Source organism: Chelonia mydas, chromosome 7, assembly GCF_015237465.2.
Source record: "Chelonia mydas isolate rCheMyd1 chromosome 7, rCheMyd1.pri.v2, whole genome shotgun sequence".
Lineage (NCBI taxonomy): Eukaryota > Metazoa > Chordata > Testudines > Cheloniidae > Chelonia > Chelonia mydas.
Genome location: NC_057853.1, coordinates 104,921,106 through 104,938,580, shown reverse-complemented (window position 1 = coordinate 104,938,580; position 17,475 = coordinate 104,921,106).

Genomic DNA, 17,475 nt, shown 5'->3' with positions numbered 1-17,475 from the left:
CAGGATGGCTACCTTTAAATCTGTTATTGTGTGTCCAGCGAGATTGAAGTGTTCTCCTACAGGTTTTTATATATTGTCATTCCTACTGTCTGATTTGTGTCCATTTATTCTTTTATACAGGGACTGTCCAGTTTGGCCGATGTACATAGCAGAGGGGCATTGCTGGCACATGATGGCATATATTACATTGGTGGACATGCAGGTGAATGAACCGGTGATGGTGTGGCTGATCTGGTTACGTCCTGTGATGGTGTCGCTGGTGTAGATATGTGGGCAGAGTTGGCATCGACGTTTGTTGCATGGATTGGTTCCTGAGTTACTATGGTGCGGTGTGTAGTTGCTGGTGAGACTATGCTTCAGGTTGGCAGGTTGTCTGTGGGTGAGGACTGGCGTGCCTCCCAAGGCCTGTGAAAGTGAGGGATGGTTGTCCAGGATGGGTTGTAGATCACTGATGATGTGTTGGAGAGGTTTTAGTTGAGGACTGTATGTGATACTCCACAGGTGCCTACAAACAAAGGAAAATCCTTGTTGTCTGTGCCAATGCAGGGCTTATGACTTTAGTTTCTAGTTTTAGGTTAAGATTGCTAAAACATCAAGCAAATGTTTGTAAAAAGCTTTTATTATGAAGCTTTAAATTAAACCTTTTTAACATTGAAAACTGATTACAAAAGAGATGAGTGGGCCCCAAAGATCTCTCAGATATGGTTGTCTCATTTCTGTAAGAATGGGGATTCACAGGGAACTTTTTTCCCCATTTTTACTTTCTGAATAATTTTAACTCCTTGAAGGAAGCCAGAATTTCCCTAAAATAGATTCCAAAAGTATGAAAACTAGATACCTGAAATCCTCCCTTTGGCACAGATGGAATAGGATCTGATCTTCTATCCAGTAGGGGGCAGAGATGTACAGGTACTCAAAGATACTACAACTCTTAAACAAAGATCCTGTTTTAATTAAAACATTTCTAGTAATTACATATGGAATAAAAGAAATAGACGTCTATAAGCAAAATTGTCTCTGCAGGGAAGAGATAGCAGTGGCTCTTTACCTCTTGGCTTAGCAAAAAAAGTTATGTTTTTATGTTTTGGCTTGCTATTAACAAAAAGGCCAGATGGAGCAAAGCCATTCAAAGATGACTTAAGACTTTCACCCTGTTAAGAAACTGATTTCACACTAGACATGATTGCAAGAGATTCTGCTACTGTGCTTAAGCTTCCCTGCATAAATTCACTCGAAGTACAGTTCAACAGTATAATTGAATCTTTATTTCTAGACAATGTGAAAATTAATTTAGAGACATTTCAGTTATCTAAGTATGTACATTAATTAATCCCTGAATAAGCAGTTTATGTCATGTGAAGTAAATTAACAAGCATATACTTGGTACTGAGATACAGACACCAACTCATCAGCTAACCACAGACTACAGTTGTGTTATTTAGCCAAAGATAAAGTACTCAATATGGATCTAAGGTTGAGAGTACATATCAGTAAATTAAGGTGGGGGAAGAAGAGAACATTACAAGAATGTTGTATTTATCCAAAAACCAAGCATTACAAACCCAGGAAATTCAAAGTTAAGGTTTTATTTAAAAGAAAATCAGTCATATTAAGATATGGAATGTAATCTTGTCTATAATAAAAAAAAGTATTGATTAATGTTATAATACAAGTAGAGAACAGACAGGCCCAAGGTCTATAAGGTAAGTATGGCTTATCATAAGTAAAGCCTAGGCTTGACATGACTAGATGACAGGCAAATGACAAGTCACAAGATGCTTGCTCTGCAACAAATAAGATGTGTTGATGGATGTGAAGTAAGAAAAACACAAACACAGGTGACTGAAGTTTAGGATATTTTTGGGCAGTATGTAAAAAATGAAACTCATAAGGTTTAACTGTAATAATAGTATGGCAACCAATTTACATAAATGCTAATTAATTTGATATAAATGGTTAATTAACCTATAGGAAGTGGGGTACTTCAATACAAGTGGCATGTAAAAATTCAAATAGGGGAAAAAGGGACTGAAACCCCCATAAATATGTATTGGATATAGGGGGCATCAGTGTAACACATTGTAATAAACATTGCCCAGCCTGTGTGCTGCAGTGTAGGAGACATCAGGATGATGATGATAAGGAGGATAATGACTAACAGTTGGGGTTTCCCTGCAAGACATGGTGTGACTCATGCAAGTGCTGGGCATTTTGTACTACCTCTATCTTGTTTGCTATGCTATGTTGTTTGTGTTTCTGGGTGCTGTGCTACTCAAATTGTTGATGATTCAAAAGGTATTCCCAAATTTTAAGTGGGTCTCATGCACTCATTGATGTTCTCACACTAATGACATTGCTAATGCTGTAACTGATCTGGCTGAACTCTTCCAGACTATTGTATGTTAAGCTATCAATTCAAAGTATAGACCTGGCTACAGGAAATTATTATTTGCATTGCAGTAGCATGTAGGAGCCTGTGATAGGGTACACATGAAAAGCCAATTCTCCTACCTGGTTGCACCTGAAAGAGGGGTCAGGAATAATAAAAAATGAAGTTAGGTGCTATTAAAAAGAGAGGATGTCTGCAACAGAAGGAAGTAGCTGGGAGATAAACAAGTTCTCTGTAGTTGATAAAGACTAGAGAGACCAGTAGAAGAAGGAAGTCTGGGAATACACGTGATTGGCATACACTCCTGTAGCTGACATAAGGACAGGAGCTAAACCTCTGAGAAGTCCTTGGAGCTATTGCTTATTACAAAGGGGCTGAGGAAAAGTCTGAGGGGAAAAGGCTAATGGTAGGAAGGCATCCTCCAGGGAGGCAGTGGGAAAGTGGCTGATGGAACAGACTGTCTGCATGTTCTAAGGTCCCTGGTTTAGAACCCAGTGTAGAGGGTGTTTCTGAGTTCCCCTACAAGCCACAAGAAATGTAGCATGAATCCACTCTGACATAAGGATGATGTAAAATCTTTAGGAAGGCATAAGGATGCTTGAGTTTCCATGCCTGACACAAGGTCTTGGAATTACTTGTTGAGTTTCTGTTACCCTGGAAGGGGTGGGGCTAAATTTGACCTGGTTGGAAGGCCAACTTGCAACAAGAGAGACCACTAAAAGTGGAGCAGGGGGTGCTAAAGATGAAAGAGATGCTATGCCATGTCAAGTCACAAGAGGGCACTACAATGGTAAGTCTATCCTTCCGCAGAGTCCTAGTAATGGACTAGGACCCTATTGTGCTAGGTTCTATTCAAACATGAAACAAAAAGATAGTCCCTGCCCTAAAGAGCTTACAACCCAAACAACCTTAATTTTGTTCTCTATTGACATTATGCCACAACTATTAAGATTAAAGATTGTTAGTGTTTATGGTCACAAAGTGGATGAAAATGATTGTTAAAATTATCCCCAACTAATATTCCAATAAGAACACTTGTCATTGTGCAGTATCCCTCATTCCATGGCCTCATTACAACCATTAGAATTGTTGGATGCAAATTAACTGAGAGGAAAGGTTAAAGTCACCTCTGTCAAGATGGTCCCACTTAAGAGTGACCTGAGCCTGTTTGTAGCCTATATAATCATAACTAGATAAAACAATCTTTAGTAACTTAGCTTAGTTATAACCTAATTTTTCCAGATATAGCCAGTGCACAAGATTCTGATTAATGTGAATGTTTGGAAAGTCTGAAGAGTTCTAGTGATACTTTAATATGGTTTGGGACAAAGAAAAGACTGTGTGTCGCAGATGATAAGTTTCTTAAAAGATGTGGTGTTTAGATGCTGCTTGTAATTACTAGAATTGGGAGCACTGTTTGGAGTCTGAAAGGACAGGAATCAGGAAGGACGGGGGAGGAGTTGAAGAGGCTGAGGGAGAGCTACCGAGGGTGCAGCAGCAGCTTGAAAAGAGGTTTCCACTTTAAAAAAATAAAGTCCTGTTGAAGTTTGTTGGTACCTTGCCTGGCTACTACAACAAAAGAACCACTTTTAAATTTAACAACTATTTAATAGTAACTTGTGAATTCTCAGCAAATTCATTCTGTACCCTGAGTAACTACTGTAAATATTTAAAAAACTCATAAGAAACAGGCTTAATTCCTGCTTTATAGAAGCATGAAATGGAGTTCAATCTTAGTTATGGAATAATGACTGGTGCCTCCATAATAATACAGTAGTGCGTACAGCTTCAGCCCCAGTGTGCTAGCCATTGTACCAACACAAATGCAGTCCCTGCCCAAACAAGCTAACAATCTAAGTAAAGAGTGAAATGGAAACCTCAAAGCCTTAATATCCTGTTCCGTTGCTCAGAATGGGTTTACGTGCATTGGTAAAAAAAACATTTTAAAGTGACAACTTTCTTTTTCAAAATAGATCTATTTAAACTCTAACAATGTAACGTTACATCTGGAATTACAGTTTACGGTGCCTTCTGACCCACTGTCAGACTCATCACTGCAGTTTGTAAGAGCTGTTAACCATCCCCCAAAAAAGTACAAGAAAGAATCCTATTTAAAACATTGTTTACTTTTTTTACATAGCGATAGCTATTTTTCTTAACTGATATTACAATAGCTTGTTAAGGTTTTAACTAGGTCAGGATTACATTGTGCTAGGCACTGTAATCTCATCACCAATCAACACAGAGAGACCAAAAATTCAAAACTTTGTTATTCAAAACCTGTTTGCTTTTTGTACTGGGTTTAAACCAAACTTTTTCAGATAGAACTTGCAGCTGCAGGACTGGAACCTCTGACTCACCTTTTAACATTAATGAATATTTATGTAATTTAAAAGAAGCAGAAGAAGGAATTGCAGCTAAAAGGATTACTATAGAGGATTTTTACTTTTGGGAGCCTTTCAAGGGGCTGAGAAGAACAACAAATAATTTATGCTTATTGCTGAGAAGACAGTTATGATGAATATTAATTTAAGGTGGAGTATTCTATAATTCAGATAAAAGCTATTCTATACTAAAACAAGTTAAGGAGTACTTGTGGCACCTTAGAGACTAACCAGTTTATTTGAGCATGGTGCCACAAGTACTCCTTTTCTTTTTGCGAATACAGACTAACACGGCTGTTACTCTGAAACCTAAAACAAGTTAGTTCTTACCTACATTACCCCATTTGGGCCTCGTTAATATAAAATTCTTTCCTAGATATTTATTTCAGACACTTTCTGAATACATAACATAGAAAAGAAGTAACTTGCAATCTGGGAGAGTCCCAAATTATAATCTTGTTTTGACTACATGTGTTGCTCAGACTCACCATTTTCATCTACATTTGTTGATTTATCATTTAGTCCTGTAACATCAATCCAGAGGAATGTTCCATTTGAAGTTCAGTTGGAAAAGAAACAAGCTTGTGAAGATTGAGTCAAGATCCAAATGCCTGATGAATAACAGCAGAAACACAGGTTAGTATATTCCATTAAAAAAGCTTAGGTTTATGTAGTCTTTATACTGCACAGGGCAGCAGCAGAAAAAAAAATCCCTAGTGCAAGTCTGACTTCAATCAAATTACACCAAGGAAGAATTTGGCCTAGTATATTGTTACAAGGCAAAACAAACGTCACTTAATACAATGTCTTTTTAACAAGTTTGCATAATTTTATTTTAAAATTCCAATATCACTATCTAAGATTTACTGAAATAAGTAGTTGATACAATACCTAATATGTAAAGGTACAGTTTGATTCACAAGAACTCTTACTATCTTTTTAAAAAGACTATACACAAACTGGTTTGTTGAAAGCAAGAAAGAACTTGGAGTTACTAACTGAAGACACAAACTAACAACAATTTAAGTACATCAGTGGCGTGCAATGACATTTAGTCAGGCATGCAATTCTACACTTGCATGCAAAATAATGTCCTCCATGCACATTCAGGGGCTGGATGGAATTGTCTCATGGGCGTTGGGCATGCATTGCATGCCTCGTTTACACAAATAGCATGCCACTGAAGTACACCAGAAGCAGGAAACCTACTAAACAGGTAGTAGAGCCACTGGATGATTGTGGGGCTAAAGGAGCAGTCAAGGAAGACAAGGCTGTTGTGGAGAAACTAAATGAATTCTTGCTTTGACCTTCGCTGCAGAGGATGTGGTGGAGATCGCCAAACCCGAGCCATTCATTTTAGGTGCCAAGTCTGAGGAACTATCCCAGATTGAGGGTCAATAGAGGTGGTTTTGGAACAAATTGATAAGTTAAACAGTAATAAGTCACCAGAACCAGATGGTATTAACCCAAGAGTTCGGAAGGAACTCAAGTATGAAATTGCAGAACTATTCACTATGGTATATAACCTATCACTTAAATCAGCCTCTGTACCAGATGTGTAGAGGGTAGCTAATGTAACAGTGATATATGTATTCTAAAGGCTCCAGAAATGATCCTGGCAATTACAGGCCAGTAAACCTAACTTCTGTACCAGGCAAACTGGTAGTAACTATACTATTGTTTAAAGAACAGAATTATCAGACACATAGATAAATGATATTTTGTTGAAGAGTCAACATCCCTTTTGTAAAGGGAAATCATGTCTCACCAATCTATTAGAATTCTTTGAAGGAGTAAACAAGCATATGGACAAGGGTGATCCAGTGGATATAATATACTTGAACTTTCAGAAAGCCTTAGACAAAGTCTCACCAAAGGCTTTTTTGCAAATTAGGCATTCGTGGGGTAAGAGGAAAGGTCCCCATGGATCATTAATTGGTTAAAAGATAGGAAACAAAGGGTGGGAATAAATGGTCAGTTTTCACAGTGGAGAAAGATAAATAGTGAGTTTCCCAAGAATCTGTACTGGGACCTGTGCTGTTCAATGTTCATAAGTGATCTGGAAAAGGAAGTAAACAGTGACATGGCAAAATTTGCAGATGATAAAGTTACTCAAGCTAAGACAAAAACTGACTGCAAAGAGTTACAAATGGACAAAGTGTTGTTGTAGCCCTGTTGGCCCCAGGATATTAGAGAGACAAGGTGGGTAAGGTAATATCTTTTATTGGACCAACTTCTCTTTGTGAGAGAGAGAAGTTATTGAACTACACAGATCTCTTCTTCAGGTCTCACTCTGGGTGACAACATGGCAGATGAAATTCAATGTTGATAAATGTAAAGTAATACACATTGGAAAATCTCATCCCAACTATACATATAAAATGGTGGGGTCTAAATTACCACTTAAGAAAGATCTTGGAGTCATCATGGATAGTTCTCTGAAAACGTTTGCTCAGTGTGCAGCAGCCGTCAAAAAAAACTAACAATGTTAGGAACCATTAGGAAAGGGATAGATAATAAGACAGAAAATATAATGCCCCAGTAAAACTATGGTATGCCAACACCATGAATGCTGCATACAATTCTGGTTACTCAATCTCAAAAAAAGATACTAGAACTGGAAGAAGTACAGAGAAGGGCACCAAAAATTATTCAGAGTATGGAACAGCTTCTGTAGGAGGAGAGATTAAAAAGACTGGGACTGATTAGCTTAGAAAAGAGATGACTAAGTGATAGGATAGAGGTCTATAAAATTATAAATAGTACAGATATAAAGTGAATACAGAAATGTTATTTACCCCTTCACATAACAAGAACTAGGGGTTATCTGAGGAAATTAATAGGTAGCAGCTTTAAAACAATCTAGAGGAAGTACTCTTCACCCAACACATTTAACCAGTGGAATTCATTGCCATGGGATGTGAAGGGCAAAAGTATAACTGGGTTCAAAAAAGAATTAGAAAAGTTCACGAAGGATAGCCATCAATTACTATTAGCCAAGATGGTCAGAGATGCAACTCCATGGTGGGAGAGACGCATGCTATTGTCCCCTGTGGTCTAACTTATACAGAGGAGGACACTGTGCCCTGGGTTACATAAATATTTGTGAGAATTTGAATGCTGGGCGTTAGGGATATTGGTTTCTCTTCCTGACCCTGTGAGTAGAGAAGTGTAGTGGCTACAGACAGCATAGCCAAATGTCACAGCACCCATGGTTGGTTCATCTGTGGGGAGTGAGCCTCGGACTTCTGGATGTAAAATCATAAATCTCTATCACTTGAGCTACAGAATCAGTCAGGGCCAGCTCCAGGCACCAGCGAAGGAAGCAGGTGCCTGGGGCAGCCAATAGAAAGGGGTGGCACTCCATCAGTTATTGGGGCGGCACGTCCAGGTCTTTGGCAGCACTTCGGCGGCAGCTCAATTGGTTTGTTTGTTTTTTTCCTTTTTTTTTCTGCCGCTTGGGGCAGCAAAAACGCTGGAGCCGGCCCTGGAATCAGTGGTCCTATAATGGAAGCAGTGGCAGTCCCAAACCTCTCTATGTGGTCTAGCCAGTAAAGGGTGACAGAGCCACGCTTAATGCAGATGATTACAGCACACCTAACTTTGCCATAAGTCCCTCAGAAGTAATGTGTCGAGCGGATAAAACTTGGCTCTGTTATATTAGGGACCTGGGTTCTATTTCCAGCTCTACCAGAAGTGATCCACTGCAAGTTCTTATCTGTGTACGGGATGAATGATAGTTACCTCCATCAAGGCAGCAGTAACAGGATTTGGGTTGTCATAAGGATTGTGAAGAGCACAAAAGTATTAGCAGCCAAATTCATGGGTTCTAGCTGTGCAGTTTAGTGCACCTTCTCCTAGGCTCCGGAATAGCACATGTGGGACTCACAACTATAACACGAGCATAAATCACATTATTGATGAGTTGGCAGCATTGTTCCCCTTCCCTTCACCATCATATAACAATCCCTGTGGAAATTATTTCCATAGACAGATATCCGCTCCGTATTTTTAGATGACTTTTAAACAATTCAGCTCTTGGAAATGAGAAGCCAGCATCATGTGATCAGCCAGATCCCAGCAGACTACCAGCAATTTCCAGAGGGACTCCTGTTTAACAACCTACACTACAGTAAATTTGTAATGCAATATATATGCAACATCTCTGATTGATTGATCTTGATGACCTCTGAAGGCTTAAAGAGCAGTATTTCCAAAATCATACCAAGGTCTTCTATTGGCTCACTTACAGCAATATTAGTCAACACAAACCACATTATTTCTGAAATTGAGGCAATTTAGGGTAGTATTCTTAAATAACTAACATATATGCACTGCATCCTCCCAGTGATTCCTTATGGCAGGATAGAAACACTGGCTTAATGCAAGTACATATGAATTATCTTTTTATGAATGAGCATCTGTTGCGAGCTGCATACTTTCACATATTGCCTAAAGCTTCCCTACTTTTTGATTTCTATATTTCCTCTTATTCAGCTCACCTTATCCCTCACTTTCCTGACTATAAGTAGGCTTATACACCAATGGGTATCATCAACACCCAAGATTGTGGCAAAAGAAACTAGTTTATGCTCAGTTGCTTGTAGGCTTTTCAATGATTTATTCTTGACAGGACTGTTTTTATTTGCTGTCCATCAGACTCTGTTAGGTTCACCCTTCAGTGATGTATTTTCATTGGAATTACAAGATGTATCAGTGTGTGAAACCTAAAAAAATGGGTAACTTGTGAAGGGTCAGCATTTGCGATCCCAAGTCCTCTTCCACCGGGACCAAATGCAATACATACACAATTTTCCTAGCCTCTGGCACAATAGCTCAGTCTGAATTGAATTTCAGATTGCTTCATGCTTTTTTTATACCATGATTTAATGGAACAGTCTAAGTGATTACATTGTTCCTTCTGAAGTGCAGGGTCCGGCAGCCTCCATTGGTATGTTGTACACAGGAACAGATTTGTTTTATAAGACAGCCAAGTGACTTGCCCCCCAGTGCTAACGCTGATGCCGTGAAATCAGCTCCAACTGTATGTTCCTTTGCTGGCACATGCTTTGGCCACCTTTATATACCAATATGACATAAACCACTTCTCTAACTCCAAAAGAGAGACTTACTGGTGTAGAAATTCACTAGCCACTACCAGTTGCTTTTAAATCTTAATGAAAGTGTCCTGGGGTCCACTTACTGCTAGGGGTGCCTCCTGCTGGCCACTATGGGGATTAGTGCTCTCTCTCTCTGACTCCAGGTGCTCTTTCTTCATGATTTGGCCCTTTGGCCAGGTCACTGTGTATTCCCCCTTCCTGGGTATCCAAGTCTTTCTTTGTCAACAGTCTCAGGCAATCTTCCCATTCACTAGCCCCATAGTACCACTTCCTCAGTGGCTGGAAGGAGAACCCTGCCCTGGCCTCTACTCTGCGTTCCAGCTCTGGGACCCTCTACTCAGCAGCCAAGGTCTGTTCACTCCTGGACCTTATTGCCTTTTCCCTGAGCCCTTTCCTTACTTTCTGACTCCCCCATCCTCTCCTCTGGGGAATTGTGAGGCTGTATAACCCAGAGAAAGGGATGGGGAGCCTAAAGATAAGGAAAAAGCTCATGGAAAAGGCCGTAACTGGAGGCTATCCAAGTTCTGTAGCCTCCAAACACACATCTCTTCTACCAGGAAGTAACTGCTTGCCATAATTAGGGGTTTCCTCTCAGACATAATTCTCCCTGATTGTAGCCTAATAGGTTATCTGCTACTAAGGAAATTTCACACCTCTCTGTAAATATTGTAAACTGGAGAAGTCCAATCATAGATCTTTCTGATGTACAGATTACCCCTCAAGGAACAATTTCTGCAAGTGAGAACAGAAGGAGGTAGTTTAACTGGTGCTGGTATCTTTTTAAAAACACTTCTTGATTCTTACAGATGCTTCCCTTTCCTCATTTGCAGTTCACCTCAGAGGGAGGTAAAATTCTGCCTCCAGATATTCTTTCAGTGCAGTGGGTTTGGTTACAACCCATCAAATCATAATATACATTGTCAGTCTGAGTAGGTATTTTCAGAGGATGAAGATCACCAGTTATTGATGGAAATCTAGCAAACTTAGGGCCCAATCTTGTGAGGTGCTGGGAATTCAGGGAAGAGCACTCAGCACCTTGCAGGATAAAGCCTTCAAAGGGGCGCCAGGAATTTTTTTCAAAAGGAAAGATTAATGAATTGAACGGAGTGAAACAGTAGACAAGGTTGCTATGATAAGGTAACATACTGGCAGAGAATGGAATACTCAAAGCCATCTATTTCCCTGGAATCCACAGCTATTTACAAACACTTTTCCTCTTCCTTCTCACATGTATGTACATGAATAATTAATAAGAATAACCAGCTAACGGTTGGCTAGATATTCCACACTTTGTACTTCTGATGTTTTAAAAGGAATTAAAAGCAGAAGCAATGCCAGGATATTGTATTAAGATCCAGCTGGTGATTTGCCTGAGTTGCAATTTTTGGTAAATAATATAGCAATTATTCTGATACCTATGCATTGAACTTTAACTTGCTGATAACAACTTTATGGTCAAATAATCCATATTAATGCATTTGTCTTTATTGTAACACCTCGCATTTGTGGCATCACCAAAAAATTAGTTAAGCCTCAAAACTCCTGTGAAATAGATAATTTCTTAATGTTTTTTTGCTGAGTTGGATATGTATCCAATGAGGCAATTAAATGCCTCTATCTCAGTAAATGGTTTGTTTTCATTTCAGCAATAAACCATTTCAGAAGGTGCTTAACCAAAGCTGCTACATAATTCAAATCAGGTAAAAACATCTTTAAGAGTTATTTCTGATATTAGGGATAGATTTCTAATTCCAGTGGAATCTCAATCTCTACTGCTCAGGTGTGCATCTCATGCTCCACCCCTCCCCCTGCTTTCCCCCGACACACTTGGATTTGCAGTACAGTCCTAAAAATGGTGGTATGATCTGTGTTGTTTTATTACTACCCAATCCTGAACTCCTAACTGAGAGAACTCCCATTGCCTTTGTCATGTTCCACTGAAAAATGTTCATTAGGTGAGGCAAACAGTTTGAAGTCACAGAGGTGTAGCCATAGGACAGAAAGGTAGTGGGTGTAACTCCTGTGGAGTTCTACTGGTGTGAGAACTTGACCCACTATTTTAAACAGCTAAAGAAAAACAGACTGCACTCAGTTTGCAGTAGTTGGGGGCTGCCTGCTTCTCATGTTGTTCTCATCCAGCATCTGATGTGTCATAGCTATAAAGCTCCCAGGATCAGATTCCTTACACTTCATTGCTATCCAACATAGTGTTCTCAAACATAAGCCAATTCACATTAATAGAACACTTTCATGTGATCCCAGGGGAAAGGGGTTCTATACACCACCAAGAAGGAAAGCAGTACAGAGGGTTATAAAATAGGGACAGAGTGGCACATTGTTGTGGCTTTTTTATTTTAGGAGGAAAGCTGGGTAAGTAAATCACAAATCGTATTTTTCATTAATCATTTTAATAATGTACAGATTGGAAATTGCTAATTGGAATTTTAGGAATTACAAAAAGTCCAAGTGCTGGAGAAAAGTTTGTTTGCTTATAAGCAAAATTAAAGGCTCATTTTGAGGCTTTGTTTTCATAATCTTTTGCATAACTTGTTTTACAATCCATATAACCTGCAAAGTTGTGTGTGTGTGTGCGCACGTGCGTGTGGTATGGAAAGTTTTTTTTTATTTCAGTTTTTCTACTATTAGGCTAGTCACAAACTATGTCCAAAAGCAGGTTTTTGAAAACATGATAAAACATTTGACAGATATAGCTACTTACAAATGTTGGAGTCTAATCATGTCTGTCTTCCACCAATGCTCTCTTTTCTTTAAGATGCCAGGACTAGCTCTAGGACTTATTTGAGAAAGTGTTGCTTGTTGACTTTAAATTGCTATAGTCTAATGATAAGAATGTGTTTCCCGTCAAGTATTTCAGTGATAACATTAACTGCCTAGTCATTCAAAACTGATATTTTTATGCAAATTGTCAATCCATATTCTTAATGACAAGCAGCTATAAAATGTTGCATTTTCATGCATGAATGAGACTCCGATCAATTTTAAAACACAAACTCTGGACACATCAATGGCAAATTGTGACTCTTGGGGAGCTGAATCCTTTCACATATCCCTAGTCAGTTGGACTTCTAGCCTTTTATTTTAGAGTATTGACCAGTATAATACAGTCTTTCACTAGTTTGAGATGCATTAGAATTAGATTTTTTGTATTGCTATTTTGAACAATGGCATAATATTGATTTATATTTTCCATGTGTAAACCATTGATGCTTACAAGTATGACACTTTTAGAATAAACATTAAACTGCCACTATTATGGAAACTAATTTACAGTAAATCTACCCTCAAATAGGTAGGTTCATGACTTGCCTTAGACAGAGGAACGAAGCATACAACTGAGAGATATAAATTGACAATGTTTCTGGTCCTCCTATAGGCAGAGTCTGTTTATACTATGAAGACGGTATGATCTACACGGTATTTGTGTATATGAACAAAACTGGCTGTTCTAGAGCTTGATCTTGCTCTCCTTGCCTCAGTTGTTGAGAATCAGGACTTAGGAGAAAATCATGTTCACTTTGCACAGCCAGAGTAAGTGGGCTAGAGCCCTACTGCACATATAGGGGTTAAAATAAGTCTTTCCCCTCCCCTAAAGCCATGGGGTGGCAGCAGAATCTACTACTGCAGTATCAAAGCTGAAATAGGCAACAGAGCAGTTGTATCCCACAACCCTATCCCCCAACATACCCAGACTTTTCGGGGGAGGAGATGAAGGGAGGAGAAATATGGAAGGCAGACAGTTGGCTGGTGAATCCACATAGGGACCATGCCCGGTGGACTCATGACTATGCCTTACTCACCCTGTGTCCAAAACCCCCTCTAAACTAGCTCTTGTTGTGGGTTCTTTGTATCTTACCTATACTCCCTAAAGAGTCTGCTGCATTCAGGCCCTTTATATATTTTAAATGGACTGGTGTATTTTTCTTTTAAGGTCTGATCCTGACACTAAAGATCTACTCTGCTACGACCAATAGCAGGGGAAAAGCCTGTGCATGCTGCAATTACGTTTCACTTGGTATTTAATTAAATACATCCATGCATGCTTCCTTCTTAAAAATAGATCTGTAATGATGGCTAGCTTGGGTGGTGCAGGGAGTTCGGAATCACTTTGTTTATATTCCATAATTCTCGAGTCACTCTTCCCGGGTGTAGGGCTGGGAGGAAGAGTTTAAGAGGAGGGATATTTTTAAATGCTACCTTTTAAAGAATATTTGTAATTTTAGCTTTTGGATTTGACTTCTAGCATTTGGCAGATTATCTTTAAAAATAAAATTCTATGCAATAAATCTAACATGTCAAAGCAAAAATTACGCCCCCCCCCCCCCCGAAAGTCTCTGCTTTGTTCTAGGAGATGTTGCAATTGCCTACTTGCTACCATAGAGATGGAAGAACTTGTTTTGCCAAATGTTTGTCAGAAGTTATGTTTAAAATTCCTAATGCTAACTTTGCATTCAAGTAGGCAGCCTTTACTCTGTTTCAGAAAGAGAGCACAAGAGGAGCTGGAAATGTTTAAAAAAAGGATGCACTGTTTTTAATCCTGTGCTCGAGAGGTTAGTCTGTTCTAACATGTGTTGTTGAGTATTATATGCAGCTGCCACTTAGGTAGGTCTCTTCTGGGACAATGATCTGTGTCTCTTTGGCAAGACTTATACAGAGTATTATATAAATGATGTCAGTAACAGTGTGAAAAAATTACATAGCAGAGGCTCTACCTACTGTAACATAACCCAGAAGGCAGCAGTCACTATAGTTCATGCTCTTCTCAACTGTCAAAATCCACAGAAGGGAAGAAAATAGTCTGAATCCCATATGTCCCCTCAGTGAAGCAGTCTGGAGTGGCTCATAAATGTGGGTGCCAGCTTCATGGCAGACTGTTACAAACCAGGGCACAAATCTCCAGTTGGCTGTGTGTTCTATAATTAGATTCCACTAACCAAGTATAAAGTGTGAACTCATCAAGCACCATAACAGCCTTACCATGGAGTCACAGACAATCCTCTTGGGCACTCTGCTCTATCTTGCCACCCAGGCAAACTTGCCTTTGTGATAGATGGTCCTTACACCAAAAATCACAATATTCAGGTTATTCCCAGTCCCAAAGGAACAGTCACTTACCCCAGGTCAATTGCATCTCAGATCACATACCAAAGACAATGCTTGTAGCCAATCTTGTAATCAACTAACTAAAGATTTATGAACTAAGAAAAGGAAACACATTATTTTCAAGGTTAAAGCAGATTAACATACACACACAAATGAGTTAGGTTTTGGAACCTAACACTGTAGTTCTTTAGAGCTAAGCAGATTGGGGATCCTTCCTTATGCTTAGAAATATTGCCCTCTTCAAATTCCAAGCAGCCTAGTGATGCTAATTTCTTCTTGGCAGGGATTTTTATTTCCTTCCCCCAGAGTTCAAGATGTGATGGGACAAGTGTTTGTGCATGTCCCCTCTCCATGGGTATAGGGTAAACAATCAACAAAACGTATGTCTACACTGGACATAAAAACCCATGGCTGGCTGGCTGGCTGACTTGAGCTCAGGCTAAGGGACTATCTAATTGTGGTGTAGACATTTGGACTGAAGCCCTGCCTCTAAGACCCTGCAAGATGGGAGGGTCCCAGAGCTTCGGCTGCAACCTGAGCCTGAACGTTACACAAGAATTAAAACGGCCCCGTATCCCAAGTCCCACAAGACTGAATTAGCTGGCGTGAGCCAGCCGTGGGTCTTTAAGTGCAGTGAAGACATTCCCAAAGTCTTTTGTCCACTGATGTTCCACAAAGGTTCATCTAGTGTTTACAGGTCTTCCTTTGTTTGCCAGGACCTGATACCTCTTGTAAACTAGTATTTTACACTTGGAAATGCTTCTCTCCTGACTATGGGGGTTTCTAGTTTCATAGCAAACACTTAAATATTGCTTTATAACATGGGATACAGATATTATAATTGAGATTAATGCATGCAGCAACTCACAAGCACTTCATAAAGTCCAAACACTAAACACATTTCTCTAAATATAGTACCTATTTTAACAATATTAACACACAGGTGAGCCAGATAGGTTTCCAGCTATGCATTTGTCAGTGTTCAGAGAGGCCTAGGCATGAGGCGGCACCTGGTCTGCCAGCATCGAACAGTTCTGATGTGACAGAGTGAGGGCAGGAAGCTTGACCAGATAACTGGGATGCCAGAGATCCATGAGAAATCCTGGGCTCACTACGTAGACCCCAAGCCAGGCATTCTCTCCTTTTGCATTCTATCCCTGTATCCCCCAACCCTTCCAACAGGTGGCAGTAACATATCAATGACATTCATGGTAGAAGTGGTCAACAAATGGAAAACATTCAGAGGTGGTTTGTGGTTTCACAGGGCTCCAAGTGCACCCATTATTTATTTAGTGATTTTTTTCAATGACTTTTTATTGAAAAATTATTATCAATATTTTGTTTACTAAAAACCCAGTTTTCAGTCAATGAAAAATTTCAGTGGGTATTTTGATAAAAATGACAAAGCAAAAACTTCCATAACATTGACAAATTTTCATGAAAATGTTCATCTAAAAAGCCATTTTTTATTAAAAAATTTAATTTGAAAAAATAAAAAACTAGTTTATTTGTTAATAAAGCCAACCCCCAGGAAATGGGTAGGCTTGGACTGTCTTGTAGAGCAGGTTGGGAAGGGCACCTGTTCACAGCTGAAACAACTCTCTTGCAGATAAAATAAATGATCTAATTGCCCCCACAAACACCCCCACTGAATGGGTCTCACTTATGCAAAAACTACACACTGTGTTAGCAGATTGTGGGGCCTGTTACACTGGTGAGCAGGAGACAGGGAACAGAAGAGAAGACTGCACAAAGCAACAGTAGTTTGGAGATCTCTCAGGAACAAATGGGGTATGAGTTTTCCTGTGAAAGGGGAAGGCTGTGAAACCTACTCTAAACTATAGCAGGTGGTTATCTAGATCCACTTGAGATTTCATTCACCTTGATAAAAGGAGAGAAGCAGGAGCTTCTGAGGAGTGTAGAATGGGGAAGTGCTTCTGGGTCTCTGAGCTGGCTCTCTTCCAAAGTCCTTACAGACTACACAGAGTCTCAGATGCTTTTGTGTCAATAGCAAAAACTAGTGATAGCAGAGAACTGACTCTCTCAAGTTTCAGCTCAGCACTTACTTCCTCTACCTGTGGAGAAAAGTCTCTGGCTTTTGGTCCATTCAAAAGGTCCTTTCCTAACCTGCACTGGCTATTTTTGGGAAAAATGGGCTTTAATTTCTGTGATTGCTAGAGCCTATATCAATGTTTCAGTAGGTGTTCAGATCATTTTTTGGTTCTGCAGTGATTGTTGCCAGTGGGATTGTGTTTACATGAGCTCCCTAGGTCTGCATAATAGGGCTCACAAACAAGTGGTTAATCTTATGGAGGTTACACTTCAATGCACTGATTTCACCTTGACCCAGTGCTATAAATTTCAGCGATTAATAGGGACTGATTCTGCTCTCACTTACATCAGTGTAAATCAGCAGTAACTCCGTTTACTTCAATGGAGTTACATTAGTGTAAAGCAACTG